We start from the raw sequence: 15605 nt of genomic DNA, 5'->3' as shown, positions 1-15605 counted from the left end.
GATCGGGAAACAGGGAAAGAAAGGAAAGGAGAATCAGGGCCATGACACATGCAACAATAGGGGGTTTCTGTCTTGTACATGGTTTCACTGTTTGCACTTGTTCGTGCACTTTTTTGGGGGGAAGATTCTGTTGTTACCAGGAGCGGTGGAAGCGCCCTAAAAATGGGGGGGCCACAGGAGCCCGAACCGCTCCGCACCCTTTGAGCTGCCTCTTCCCCCCGAGGCTCCACCCTCACGCCACCCCTTCCCCCCGAACCTCTGCTCCCATGCCGCCCCTTCTCCTCGAGCCCCCACTCCCGCGCTGCCCCTTCATCCCTAGACTCCACCTCCTGCTCACTCCTCTCCGTCCCCTCCCCCCATCACTCACCCTTACGACTGGTAAAAAGTGGGGAGGCCAGGGGGCCATGCCCCCCCCGTTTCAGCTTCCCTGGTTGTTACTAGTATTTTGGTGTGGTAGGCAGGCCAGCTGCCATTAACAATGGGTCAATGTTGTACTTTTCTAATACATGTTATAAACAAAGCTTTTTATGTCACCAAGAAAGTTTGTTGCTATCACTACAGCACATCATACAATGTGTATTTGAAATAATAAAGGTAAACACATGATAAGGGACAATTAGGAATTAGTAAGCTAACACTATTCCTCAATATGGTTAGGTACATCAATCCACTTCAATCACTTCCTTATATGAATCCATACTGTGAATCATCCCCCATCCCCATTTCATAAGTGGCCATGTCATCCATAAGTACATTGCATGACAATCAAGCCCCCATCCCTCCCCAAGCACTGAATCCCCCCCCCAGTCAATGAGCTCCATTCCCTCCCCCCAGAAGCACATTCATAAAGGTACTATTACTCCTCCCTTGAGCCATGCAAGTCCATAATGCGGGTGCACAAAGCATCCCTGACTTCTGTTGCCCGGATACATCCAGCTCCAGCTGCGGTAGGTGGACTTTCTGTCTGAGTGTACCAATTCAGCAGCCCCCCGCTGTCATAGGTCCATTCAGAGGGAAATGGCGCACCTCTGGCTTCACAAAGATTGGGAAGAGCACAGCAAGCCATGGTAGTGCAGACAGCATTGATGACATTGGCATCCAAATGCGTCTGTAGACGTCTCCAATGGGATTTCAATCTGCCAAAAACACATTCAACAACCATTCTACACTTGCTGAGAGTGTAAATGAACTGTCTTTTACCAGGGCCTCTGAAATCAGGGTATGGTTTCATAAGACAAGGCAAAAGGGATTATGTGGGACCTCCCAGAACAACAGTGGGCACAGTGACACCATTATGACAATGTCATTTCATCAGGCTAGTGTCCCAGCTTGTCCATGAATGTAGAGCTCTGATTGGCAAAAAACCCTGGCATCATGAACTTTCCCAGTGGAGCCCACAATGACACTCATAAATCAGCCTCTGTGGTCCATGAGGGCCTGAATAACTATGGAGTAATACCCACTGTGGTTTATGCACTCCTTTGATACATGATGAGGGCAAACTATGGGCACACGAGTCCCATCAGTGGCCCTGGCACAGTCTGGAAACCCCATTTTCTCAAAGCCAGCAATTACCTCAGGAATATCTTTTATGCCCGCCACCTTGGGTAAACCACATACCTGCTTGCCTCAGAAACCTCCACCACCACTTTACCTACAGTTGACTTCCAACACCAAACTGGCAGTCAATAGATCTATAGTAGTCTAGGCTAGCCAGCTTCAAGGTTTAATACTGCAGCTGTCATCCCCAGGAGTCACCCATTGGTCTCATGGGACCCTAGTAGGCCAAGTCTTTCCAACCCTTCCACAAATGGAATCTCATCTTGGACAGAAGATCCCATCCGTTTTCTGGTTCAGAAGAAAGACCTTGTGTCAGTTCAAGCACATCTTTTTATACCAAAAGCACTGACTGTCTCCTTGTCTCTGGAAAACTCAGCGTGAACCAGGATATGGAAATCACTCCAGGAGGTGGTACCTCTTTGTTTAGTCTCAGTGATTCACCTTCATCGCCTCCCACTGTTTTTAGTTCCTCTAGGAGCTATGGTAAGCATCCCCCATGGAGTAGAACACAATCATACATAAACCATTCATAGATTTAATAGAATATGGTCACCACAGGTAATGCATGTGATTACAATATTGGTCACATCTCCCTCCATACAGAAGTGAATGTCACTAGGGTGCTTGATCATCACCCTAGGAGAACCTACAGGTTCATTCCCTGACTGGCATGACAGTCAATATCTTTTATACTTTCAAATTACAATTCATATAATAAACTTTCTTCCCCATAGCCCAAATCCTTTCTCCATCCCACCTGTCTGGAGGTCAGGGACTGGGAATCCCTGTGGCATGACCTCAGCTTGGGAGAGGGGAGGAGGAAGATTACTGAACCCTCCCTACACCCACCCACCCACACCCTCTCTCTCAGAGGGTTGGCCTTTTGTTCCTCACACACTGCATCAAAGTCATGGCAAGCAGCATTTCCTTCCCCACCAGTCTCAGACTCTTTTACATTTTCACAGACCATCAAGCAGTCAAACTGGGGGAAGAAATTCCCTTTCCTTCTTGGCTGTCTAAACAATTGGTTACTTTGTTACCTGCAGGGAGGATCCTACCCCCACTTCTTTCTGTCAGCGACCTCATTTGCATTCTGGCTCACGCCTCCCTCTACATGTTGGGAGTCAGCTGAGGGAGTTTGATTCACCCTCTCTGCCTTTCCCGGATAAAAGCCTGAATTTGATTTTAAAGCCCTTGTATCATTTCCAACATTCCTCTCATCTTCCCATAGTCAGAGTTCTCCTGATTGGGCCAGTAGCGTTTGTCCTGGTCAGCAAACTCCTGTTGCTCAAGTCAGTCTCTAGCTCCCCCCATCTCTCCTGCATAAGCAGCCTTTTCCACTCCAGCCTCCATGTCTCTGGACCTCGCTGCTACCTCTGCTGGACTGTCTGTGGCACCATCTCCTTGGTCCCCTGCATGCCATAAGGAGGAAAAGGGAGCTCTCCTTGCCCCTGTCTGAAGGGTGTACCCCATCCTGCTGCAGAATGGCACCATAGAGGACCACATGGTAATAAGCCTCGCTCAAAGCAAGTCTAATCCAAATGTTGATCTGTGCGCTATGGGGAGCATTGGTGAGTGGACATAAGGTGTGTTAGAGATGTTCGAGTTGGATCATGCCAAATTTCTATAGTGTAGATGAGAACACATATTGAACACTGCTGCTGCAAAAACTTGGAATTGAGATTCAGTGGAGGATTTCAGCATATCCTATTAGCACTTCATTGTATTAAGATAACTTAATAAGGTGCTGTTCAATACAACAAAGGAAGCATAAACTCTATTACAAAGTAGAACTGGGTTCCTAGCAATTTGATTAATAAGTGTTAACCTGAAAGCTAGTCTGGTAGTAATTTTCCTTCCTATTCATTTCTTTACACTTAGGTTAAGGTGCCCAGTGCTCCTTTTGTGTGTGTGTGTGTGTGTGTGTGTGTGTGTGTGTGTGTGTGTGTGTGTGTGTGTGTGTAAAAGTTGATTAAGCATTTCTATTCATTCTGCTCTTGACTGATTAATTTAGAGATATGCAGTTAAATGTTTACATAATGGATAATTAAGTTTATTTATGAAAACATACACAGTTAATATTGTCAATTACTTCACAGAATGATAGTCATAGCTAATGTGCAGAGAAAGATCTCTTGGACCATTTAATCCAACCAGCTGCATTGGGCAGTATATTAATCACACCTTAAAAGGTATCTATCTTTATAATTAGCACTGCTAGAAATGGTACTATAATTACCATTGCCAGCTTTCTTGCAATGCCTGGTTGCTCTTACAATGAAAGCTGATTTCACTGTAAATATTTAAAGAGCTAGATTCATCCCTGACTTCAAATTCATTGACTTCCACCATGTGAGAATTTAGCTTAGTGGGTCAAAACATTCTCAGTTACATCCCTTCAAGCCTATTGACTTCAGTGAGTCGTACAGGTCGGCAGAATATGGCCCACTGATATAAGTTATCTCTTCAAAAGGCTATTTATTACAGTTCTTGCCAAATTCAGCATCATCGTTTAAATGGCTTTTAAAGGAAAATCCCTCCCTTCCCCCAGTAAGCTACCTTCATTTTGCATTGTTAACAAAATTTTGAGGCCATTACTTCTAATGGAGAGGGTTAATGGCTGCAGTGCAATGAGCTGAAGTGGGAGGCAGGTACAAATAAAAAAGGATCACAGAAAGTGTGGAGAGGAGGTTACTAGAGAAGAGCTGTTGGGACATAGTTTCAAAGGGCATTTTGCAAAATAATCCTTTAATTAAGTTATGCAATATTCACAGCAGTACAAACCGGCTATTTTTAAGACCATTTTTTAAGAAGGACTTCCTCAAGCTAAGCAATACCACATTGGGCCCGTAAACTGTACTTGTCTAAATTGTAGTCTTTGCTGCATCAGACCCATACCATAGGGTTCACTGGATTTAAAATGTATTTTATTGTGAGGTAATGTGATGATTTTTAATTTTTATTGTTTGTTGCACTCACTTTCTGTGTCTTGTCTTGCTTTGAAATGTCAAAAATCTAGACCAGCTCTAGTGATCAGTTGGCAGAAAGAGAGTCTTAGCTTTTCTGCATTTGATAAACAATGTCCTAATTGTATTTAAAAGTATGAGTTCCACAAATTCACTTGACATTCTATATTACTTGCTTTCCAAGTAAAGAATTTCCCACTTTTTGAATAAACTGCTGTAGCAAGCAACACTTCAAAAGATGCAAAAGGCTGAAAAAAATGATTAGACTAATGTAGTTTTGATAAGCTCTCAAATATCCTGTAGGGTTTTAAGCCCTTGGACATATGCAATGAATTGTGTCTGAGGCACATTAGACAACTTGTCTTTCTACATTTGTATCTGAGAAGGTCATGGAAAAGGCAGCCTCTTATGTACAATGGTGTTTGCTCTATGAGACATGGTCAGCCATCTTGACTTCCCATGAAGAATGAAGGAATTGTTGACATATTTTTATAAATATCATATGCACCTCAGGTTACCAATGTGATATTACCCTACCTGACTGCATGGACTTAGATCAAAGGAAGCTATTAAGGGAACTGTAACAATGGCAAAGCTATTAACTGGGGAATGGCCTGCCTGACTCCAGCCAGCCAGGCAAGATTTACTTTTCTCAGACCTGAGCCTACGATCAAAGAGAATACTAAAAGCTTAAGGATGCCAGCCCAGAGAAGAAAGGGAGTTGAGTGGGTTGCCAGAAATGGTTGGAGAGAAGGCTCTGGCAGACAGAGACACAGAAACTGCAGCAAGCTTGCTGTCTCTCCCAAACCAGAGATGGAGATAACTGGGCTGAATGGAACTTTGCAAAGCATGCAAGGAAAGATTAAGTTTTGGGTAAGGGGAAATATGCACATAGGCCTTTATTGTTTTGATTCTTTGCTCTTTGTGCAATGTATCTTTGGGTGAATCAATAATACTTCAGTTTGAAGAAGCTGTTTTTGAGTCACTTTTATCAGCTGCTGTCATGGGTTCCTTAAAGAAGAGGACTTACAGGTGTCAAACACAGTTGGACTTATTGGGTTAACAAGGTAAGGGTGGTGCAGCCCAGAGATCTGGTCTGTGTGGTTCTTCCCAGAGAGGGGTGAAGGTAGTGAAACCTGTCATGAAAGGGACTAAGTAGGGTCTAAAGCTCAGCTTGCCCTGTAACTGTGATGCCTCCTGTTACATGCTACTCTCTCTGTGGCCTAAAAGTCTTGCAGCTCTTTTAAACAGAATTATATTGTTATTTTGAGCCTAGTCCAAAGCCCACAAAAGTCCCTGGAAAATCCAGTTTTCCCCAAATATGTCTGTGGGAAGATGGTTTCTGAGGTTTTGGTTTGATCCATTGTAGTGAAAGAGGTCAATTTAAAAGTCTGGATCAGGATGTGGATCTAACTGGCTGCAAGTTCAGTGGTGAGGTGTGCAGGTTGGGATTCAGGGTTTTGTTTCAGGCCTATCTCTAATGTTAATATCTGTGTGGTGTGTTGAAGATGCAAAATGAAATATAAATGCTAAGTTTATTACAATTATTCTTTGCAGTTTACTACAAACAATGTAGACTGCAATCTGTAGTACTGTAAGTGGACACAAAATAGTGGTTGCTGTCTATGCACATAGCTGTTATTCTGTATTGAATGATTAAATGGATTTTGCCTGTGGTACATGACGCAAGCCAGTTCTGTGAAACTCTGGCAGAGGATACAATATCAAAGCATGAGAGGGCTAAGATAAGAGTAGCTCTGCCACAAAGTCTACTTGCTTTTATGCATTTGCCTCCAAGTTCCCAGTCCTCGAACTCATCACCTGTGAATGTGAGGATACTATAATTCAATGATAAATAATAATAATAGTAATCACTGAATTCTCATGCTACTTTGATACTGTCATGTCATTTCCATCTCTCCATTATCAGGAGATAAAAAATCAATGTTAAAATATGTCAACAGTAACATTAATTCTACGTAATTCAATCATTGCTTAATTTGATCTTCTTCAATTCAAAGAAAGCCACATATGTCTACTTCATCTTTAAATGTAAGAAACCTGTCTGCAGTGGTGACCCATGGGGGGGGGGGCATGCGGGGGTCATGCGCCCCCCCAGAGTTGCTGCTTGGCTTGTACTGAGCATACTCACACAGACTGAGCAGGCTCAGTAACATCTGCTGAAGTCACTGCCCTCATTCTGCCCTCCCCCCACGTCTGTTTACTAGAGGGCAGGCCTGGGCGGGGAATCAAGATGGATGGCCTAAGAGAGTGAGAGGCACTCTATTATCTTTCCTGTGGATATTTTATATTTGTTACTTCTTTGCTGTTTTCCTTAATCTAAAATAAAAGCCATTTACTCTGCAATTACATTTTTCTCTATGTGAATCAAAAACCATAATGCTCAGGCCCCAGCGGCCAGATTTTCAAGTCTTCAGCACCTACAATTGCAGCTCATCTCTCACTTAGGGCCAGAGTTTCAAGACTTGCTTAAACCCAGCAGCTCCCACTGTGATATCTGTTGTCAGATTTTCAAAAGAGCTGAGCTCTCAACATAATGAGCCTCTTTGACAATTTGGCTTCTTATTTTGATGCCTAAATAGAGGCTGAACTCTTTTGAAAATATGGCACAAACCATTCAACTTCTAGCCCCAGCAACTTTCACCTTTTATTCTGATCATTTTAAGCAGGCATTGGTGGATGAATCAAGCACTGGTGGGAGAAAGTTGCCATTAAAACGAATAAGGAAGAAACTAAACTCTGAAATAGAATTAAAAAAAGAATCCAAGGAAAACCTCTGATAATCAAAGAGGATAACACTTCAATATCATTCAGACGCTGTTAATGTAATTAGATTATTAGCACTATTATATGCTGTACAAACTGCAAAATGCCCCACTGGTGCTGTCATGGATAACAACATTAACTGCTTATGTCAATCAAAAACACCAACACAATCTTAAGAATGGCATATCATAAGAAAATAATGTTTAAAATCAAGAGAATGCTAGAAAACCTGCCACTATCACTGCAATAATAGCAGCTCAATAATGTACTTAGAAACATAACGGTAGTCTCAGAGACAAGGAATCTCCTGATGCAAATAAGGATATGGAAATGTTGTTGCTATGCAGAAGAGCCAGAGAACTGGATATTATAGTACCTACAGCCAAGCATTAGGCAGGGAGACTGACCTTCAATTAAAATTATGAGCAAAGAAGTTTCCACTAGAGGACAGTTTAAATTAGATTCTAATCAAGCTCATATTGATCCCTTGAGAAGAATAAAATTAATAATAGAAAACAAAAATATTTCAACGCTTTGTGTTCATCTGCAGGATTCTTTAGTTTATACAAGTGGCATTGCTATGTCTTCCTCACAAGGGCTTTGATTCAGGAACGTACTCAAACATGTGCTTAAGTCTATCTTATTCAGGTCTTGACATCAGTGGGACTTTAAGAACTTGCTTAAAGCTAAGCACTTGCTTAAGTGCTGTCCTGGATCAGGATGCTTTCCTATGATGGGGCCAAACTGACTGAATCTGTCTATTTTATCTTTCCATCATTCATGCGCACAGTCTAATATCCTGAGCTACTTCTTACTTTCATATATTACTACAGTGGGCTTCAAAACTACTATTTTGATCCAGACAAACTATAAAATGTTTTACCTAATTCAGGGCTGGAGTAACTGCAGTTACACAAAGCAAGGAAGAAAACCCCCCAACCCACTTAGAATAAGGAATACGGGGAAATAATGTTAGGAAAAAAATGTATACCGGACAATATGTATGAGGTCAAGCTTTGGTCAGCCATAAGCTTGTTGTAAACACCAGCTCTAGTCCTAGATGACATACAAGGAAGTTTAAATACAATGTTCCTTCTACTTTGTTTTCTATGTGTGGCACAAACAACTACCCAAGCTCAAGTTTGAAATCACTGAGTGACTTCTACTCTCATTCCCTCTTCTTCTTACTCTGCCCCACCCCCACTCCATCTATTCCTTCAGTCACTCGTGCCCTCGCTTTCTGTGTGTGCTAATTTATCTTTTACTTACACACACATACACATGCCAATTGCAAGCAGGGCCGTCCCTATGGGGGTGCGGGGCCTGGGTGGATGTGAATGCGCTGGCCAATCATGCCGGCCCGGGGGACCTCCCCAGAGCGCAGGGCCCAGAGCAGTCGGCCCGATTCGCCATACCCTAGGGAAGACTCTGATTGTAAGCATTCAAAAATCGCGAGTCAGACCTCCAAAAATCATGAGATTAAAAAGAACTCAAATTATAATTTTTTTAATTTACTTCTGTCTTTTGAGCTTTTAGAGTGCACTCTAGTCACATTCTCCAGCTTTTCTCTGCAACCATGTGGGCTAGCAATTCACTTAAAATAAAAAATAAACAGATTCTCACATTTTCACATGACTCCAGGAACTAATGTAAGGATCTGAGGGTGCAGGTCTAGAACACAGGGCTGTGGGGATTTCTGACACTCTCTCATCACCAAAAAACACTATCTTGCTGACTGCCTGTGCAGGAGCATCCAGCAAAACACCATCTTTCTAAACCTGAGAGGTCAGGCCCCACAGGAAGTACTATCAGAGTGCTAAAGGCTTATGGCTGCCTGATTGGCTCACACCTGCTACTTAAGCCAGGAAGTGAGTTGGGTGGGCTGTCTGAGCAACTGTGCAAACTTCCTGCTGCCGCCGCCACATTGGATGCTATTCTTGCCTGCCTCCTCCAATTCTTATCCAACCCGATACCTAGTCCACTCCTGACCTGATCCTCATTCCTTGCTCCTGCTCCATGCCTGATCCTTGCCTCTCACTGGTTCCTGCCCTTTCACCTTGCTCTTGACCATTGTCTACCAGTCGTGGCTCTGATCCCTGGCTCTGGCTCAACCCTTAACTCTAGCATTTGCTATCTGATCCCGGCTCTGATCCTCAGCTTTGATTCCTGGTCCTGACTCTGGATCTATCCCTTGGCTCTGGTATTTGGCAGTTTACTCTGGCTCTAACCCCTGCTTCCATTCTTTAACCTGGATACCTATTCTATCCACTAGGCCAGAGCACATACATCCTGATTCCCAACAACTGGGGCTTTAAGAAATACAGTAAATATTGGGAGGCTTGTGGTAAAAAGTGGGAGATAGCAACACACACACAGAGTGACAGTAAGGGAGAAGGTGTTTGGGATAGGGATAAGGAGTGGGAGAAAGGGGTGAGGAAAGGTGACAAGGAGAATGAGAAGGCAGAGTGAATGGTGGGGAGGAGGTGATTGTGAATGAGGGGCATGGCATGAATGGGAAGAGAGGAAGGAGTGAATGAAAAGGGAAGGCAGAATGAGAGAAGGGACAGAATAAGAGGGGGAGAAAATGGGAGAGACAGCAAGACCTTCCAACTCATAAGGTGAAATCCTGGCTCCATTAAAGTCAATGGCAAAACTCACATTGACTTCAATAGGACCAGAATTTCACCCATAAATTTTAAATCTGAGTATTGGCAGCTATTTGTTCCACACTCAGAAAACAAGAAAGGGAAGGAATTCCAGTTCCCCCTGCCCTGGCTGCGAGTAGCAGCAGTGGTAAGCAGGGGGTGAGGGATGCTCTAGAGCACCCACTCTGGGCAGGGAAGAACAACGGCATGCAGTAGGGGATCCCTGTAGCCTTGTTCTCCTGTCTGGATGAAGCAGCAGCCAGTAAAGCTTGCAGCCTCCTTTTCTGGGGAAGGAAGCACTGTACAATAGGCACTGCTGAGTGTGCAGTTGGGTTTGTGGCTGGATGGGAATCTTGCCCTAACATTGGTTCAACCCCACCGAAGTCAAGGGGCATAACTGCCCACTAACAAATCTCTCATCTACATTTACAATACCCGTGATAACTCATTCATTGCCTCCTAAATCAAAGCCATAGAGAATATGAAATACCTGCTCATATCTGGTGCTCTTTATTTAAAGATAATCTTCAGCATTGAATCTTTACCTAGACTTCAATGTGAAGCAACACAACACCTCCTAATGCTTACAATGCAGTCATATAACAAGGGAGCTATTGTCTGCAAATACTTTTTGCACTGGAAATCAAACATGCTCTTTTCTAAAACTTAAATGTAATAATGAGGATAGAAGGGATTTATTAGGAAATGTGCATTACATAGGGGGTCATCTGGGATTGCCACAGTTGACTTCCTCTCATTGCTTTGAGTAAATCCATATCTGGTGTGTTAAGGCTTGACTGAGTTACAGTGATGCAGAACTAGGTCAAATTACTTCTGAGCTACAATGCTTTCACTTCTGCATTTGTCAGGAAACAAACACAGGGACCTTCTCTTACTTTATTAATCTGTAGATGTTAAGACCATGGCAAAACATATATTTCATCTTGCAGTTAATGGATAATGCCATCTAGTGGCAAACCAACAAGCATCGATATAAGGAGTCCATCTAGCTGTCCAGGCTGGGTTTGATGATCTAATTAGTGCTCTAGACAGCTGACTGTTTTAATATGGAATTATAATTGAAAAGTGAACATCAGTGCTCTTTCTCTAATTTCTCCAAAAAATCTTCAAAATGTGTGTCTATTTCAGGAACATTTTGTTCTCAAAAACAAATGTAAACTTTCATCTCACTGAACTTGTATTAATTACAAATGCAAAATGTGAAATGGACCCTAGAGAATCTCACATGCATTGCTGTTTTTTATCAGATTTAATTTACAGTATTTAGTAATTGTTTTTATTTATTTTTTGAAAGTGGAAGCACCTTCAAACACACGTAAGAAAGGATGCAAGAGAAATTTCCTGATATGACTTGCCAACTAGAACAAGCTGTAACTCTCCTGAGACATCTGAGAGTGAATGACCTTCATCTTTACAGTGGGTGGGATGGGAGACTTCAAATAAAAGCTTTAAAGTCAAACACATAGAGTCAAATGAAATAGGCTTGTGATGTATTGATGATACATAGATGGGGCCAGATTCTTATATTCATGCTGAATAGTTACTTAATCCATTAATAGGCTTGTTCAAATCCATAGAGAAAGGTGCTATCCATCATAAGTAAGTTATCAGAATCACCAGTGTGAGGCACAGATTACATTTTTACTAACCTTTTCTAAACCCTGATTTAGCTTTGGATATAAAACTCTGCATGTCTGATGTAAGCTTGCTTTGATATTTAGAAGTTCATTAATTAAAAGAAATCCTCAGAGGTACACACCTCATGATGTTTTCACATTTAATTAAATAAAAATTAAGTGCAAACTAAGCCATAACAAATTAGATTCAGTGGGTGAGCGTTGGCTGCGTAAGTCACACTCTCAAGTGTTATCAGCACTTATGGTGTTGCTTGCTATTCTTTTCAGATTTTAAAAAGTTTAAAAGTTGCCAGTTTAAAGTTCCTAAAGAAATATCTTCAGAACAATATCAACAGAGCAAGATACACAGAATATAGTGCAATAAGTCTGGTAACAGCATATTTTAATGCACAACACATTAAATGATGGTATTCCGTGCAAGGGTCCAAATCTGCAATCCCTGTGCAAACCCCAAGCGAATGGGCCAAAATGGCACACATCCACAATAAAGCTAGAAATTTTTAAAATAAGAGCCAAGCAGACTTTTGGGCCAATGCAAAAAAAAATCCTGAATGTATCTATTGCTAAGTGACAGTTATACTTCAGGCACTAATGGCCACTGCTGCATGTTGCTTCTTGGAAGGGCTCTGGCTGCCACAGGAGCAGAAGTTAGGATCTTCTCTCCCTCATCCGATATTGTAAGGATAGTAAAAATCTACAGTCCACTCCCTTAGTTTAGCCATGAGGTTCCTGGGAAGACCAAGTTTGCCATGGTCACTTCTGTCGCTAGTGGCAACCTCACTAACAGCTCCAGTGTGTCAGCTGTCAGCACATGTTTGAAAAGTTCCAGTCCAAGCTCATTTAGGTGCCTCTGTCCATGTTACATAGGGTTACCATACGTCCGGTTTTTCCCAGACATGTCCGGCTTTTTGGTAATCAAACCGCCATCCGGGGGGAATTGCCAAAAAGCCGAACATGTCCGGGAAAAATACCGGCCGGGCACTTCCCCTCCCGGGCTCCAGCTGCTCTGCTCCTCCCCTGACTCTTCGGCTCTGTTTAAGAGCCGAGCTGCCCGAGCGCTACCGGCTTCGGGCAGCCCCCTTGCCTCCGGACCCCAGCCGCCGGCTGGGCACTTCCCCTCCTGGGCTCCAGCTGCTCTGCTTCGGCGGCGCAGGGTCCGGAGGCAAGGGGGCTGCCCGAAGCCGGTAGCGCTCGGGCAGCTCGGCTCTTAAACAAAGCCGAAGAGTCAGGGGAGGAACACAGCCGCCGGAGCCCGGGAGGGGAAGTGCCCGGCAGGGGGTGCAGGGTCCGGAGGCATGGGGGCTGCCCGAAGCCCGAGCGCTACCGGCTTCATGGTTTGCCGGGCAGCCTCCAGACCCTGTGCCCCCGGCTGGGCGCTTCCCCTCCCGGGCTCCAGCTGCGCTGGGGAAGTGCCGGCCAGGGGCGCAGGGTCTGGGGGCTGCCCGGCAAACCGTGAAGCCGGTAGCTCTTGGGCAGCCCTTTTCGCGTGGCTGGGAGGGAGGAGGGGGAGTTAGGGCGGGGACTTTGGGGAAGGGGCGGGGAAGGGGCGGAGTTGGGGCGGGGCCGGGGGTGGGAAAGGGGCGGGGCCAGGGCCCCGTGGAGTGTCCTCTTTTTTTATTTTTTAAATATGGTAACCCTAATGTTACAGAGCAGCATGTGTGCAGAGGATGGAAGACACAGCACAGTTGTGTTACTGTTCTGCGTTTGCCTGGAATAAAGGATAGTCTATGGCAAAGCATGCCTCGTCCTAATCCCCGTTTTATTTAGCCCAAATAGGAGGGCCTGCGTAGGGAAATGTTGTAATTCAGGAAGAAAGTGCATTGTAATGAGACTGGCTCAGCCAAACCATTTATCTCCTGCATGTTCCAGTATTTATGTTTTCCTAGTTCTTGAGCATCCAGATGCTGCAAAGCCCTTTCCAATGCCCCCTCCCCTTAGTTTCTTCCACTTATGCTCAGGTGACAAGCGATCTGGACCCAATTACAGCTATACCTTACTGGAGCCATTAAGAAAAAGAAGAAGAAGAAGTGGCGCCACCTGAACTGCAGCTGTCTCAGAAAGTGGTGGAGGAATGAGTGGCTCACAGAAGCTCTATTTCAAAATCCCAGCATTGTACATGCAGTCAAAATCTGTGTGGCTGCCCTGACTGCAGCTGCACACAGTTCTAGCAAAATTTTCAGCATGCTTAGTTCAAATACATCTTTGTGAATTGCCACCATCCTGTGTACACAAAAGATCATGCACCTGCTAGCTCCAGTGTTTGTACATTATTAATTGTTGTATTGCACTACAGCATTAGAGGCCTCAGCTCCACTGTGCTAGGCACTGCACAGACCTGTAACAAAGAGATGGTTCCTGCCCTGAAGAACTTACTGACTCCATAAGTGTGCATATAAGATAATTTGAAAATGTGCCCCTCACTGACTTTTATGAAAGCAGGATCAGGCCCTTGAATCATGAGAAGGCATGGAGAGTTAATCCAGATAAATGAGGAGAAAATCATAATTAACAAGACAACAATACCAAGCTGATGGACTTAATACAAACAACAAGAGAGGAACGAAACATTTACTTTTATATAATGTGCTGTATCTCAAGAGAAAAGGTACATTTACAGGTAAAAAATTTGCTAGAGTAAAACTGAGATGTCCTGGAAAATGAAATGATAAAGAAATCTAGGTCTCCCTGCTTAGAAATGATTTTTCTTTCCTCCTGAATTTGACCTTTTCTGAATGTAGAAGCTTTTGAAAAGAAACTATTTTCTTACTGCCACAAAAATAGTATCACTCTGATCCCACCATGGTTCGATGTTGATGCAACCTGACAAGTCATGTTACAAAGAGGGTCGTAACCATACACCCCAAAATACCCATTTACATGCAGATATACTTAATGTGGAAAGAGCCAGACATCTGAAAATAAGACTCCTTGGTCTGAGTGTCAGGCTGTACAAATTAATTACAATCAATCGAAAGGTGTTGCTTTTTTGTAAATACGCCAAAAATTTCTCAAAATGCTTATTCTTTAAAATAATAATGTGAAAACAAAGTGAATCCAATGGGATTCTTGTGGATTGAGAGAAGGTACAGAACTCACAATTTGCAGGCTTATGAAATATCAGTGTACTGTGATGATGAATATGTAGTCTAGATGGAAGAAAAGAAGTTGCCTGCTTCACCTGTCAAATTATCTCCTGCCAGTTGATTAATTTGAAGGGCACTGGCATCCGCTCTGATGAAAATCAGTCTGTATTTTAGCCACCTGTGAGAGACAGAAATTGATTTTTGTCATTACTCTTGTAATATTATTTTTATCTAACCCTAACAATTCCCTAGAATTAGTATCTACAGAATCCATTACTTTGGGAAAGCAACTAGCTTTAAAGTAAATTATTCCAAATCTGAACTGCTACCTCTAATTATGCCAGACTCTGCGACGTTACCCCTCTAGAAAACATTTGGGTACAAATGGGCAACAGGTTCTGTAAGATACCTGGGAATTCAAATCTCAAACAACCTAGAAGAGCTGTATGATTCAAATATCAAACCACAACTTCAGCAAATAAAAAAAAGATTTGGAACACAGGGGGATGTATGCAATTTCTTGATTAGGAAGAACAGTCACACTCAAAATGAATATTTTGCCAAGGACAACTTTTTTGTTTCAAAATCTTTCTATAATCACCCCAGATACAACTCTAGCAGGAATACAAAGAATTTATATGGAATAAGAAAACATTGAGAATGAGTGCAGATACTTTACACTGACCCATTAAACCGGGGGTTCTAGCGATTTCAAATGTTATAGTACTATCAAGATAGCTAGTTCAAAGCAACAGCTGATTGGAGGTGTTCTAATCCAGATAAACACTGGGTCTTTATTGAACAAGAAAATTGTGGCAGTGCAAATTTTATTAGGGTACTACATATTAACAAAAAGTCACACTTTCCAGAAATGGTCATACTGGGTCAGATCAAAGGTTCATATAG

Source organism: Emys orbicularis, chromosome 11 (genome assembly GCF_028017835.1).
Source record: "Emys orbicularis isolate rEmyOrb1 chromosome 11, rEmyOrb1.hap1, whole genome shotgun sequence".
In the NCBI taxonomy this organism is placed as follows: domain Eukaryota; kingdom Metazoa; phylum Chordata; order Testudines; family Emydidae; genus Emys; species Emys orbicularis.
Note: the sequence above shows the minus strand (reverse complement) of the source record.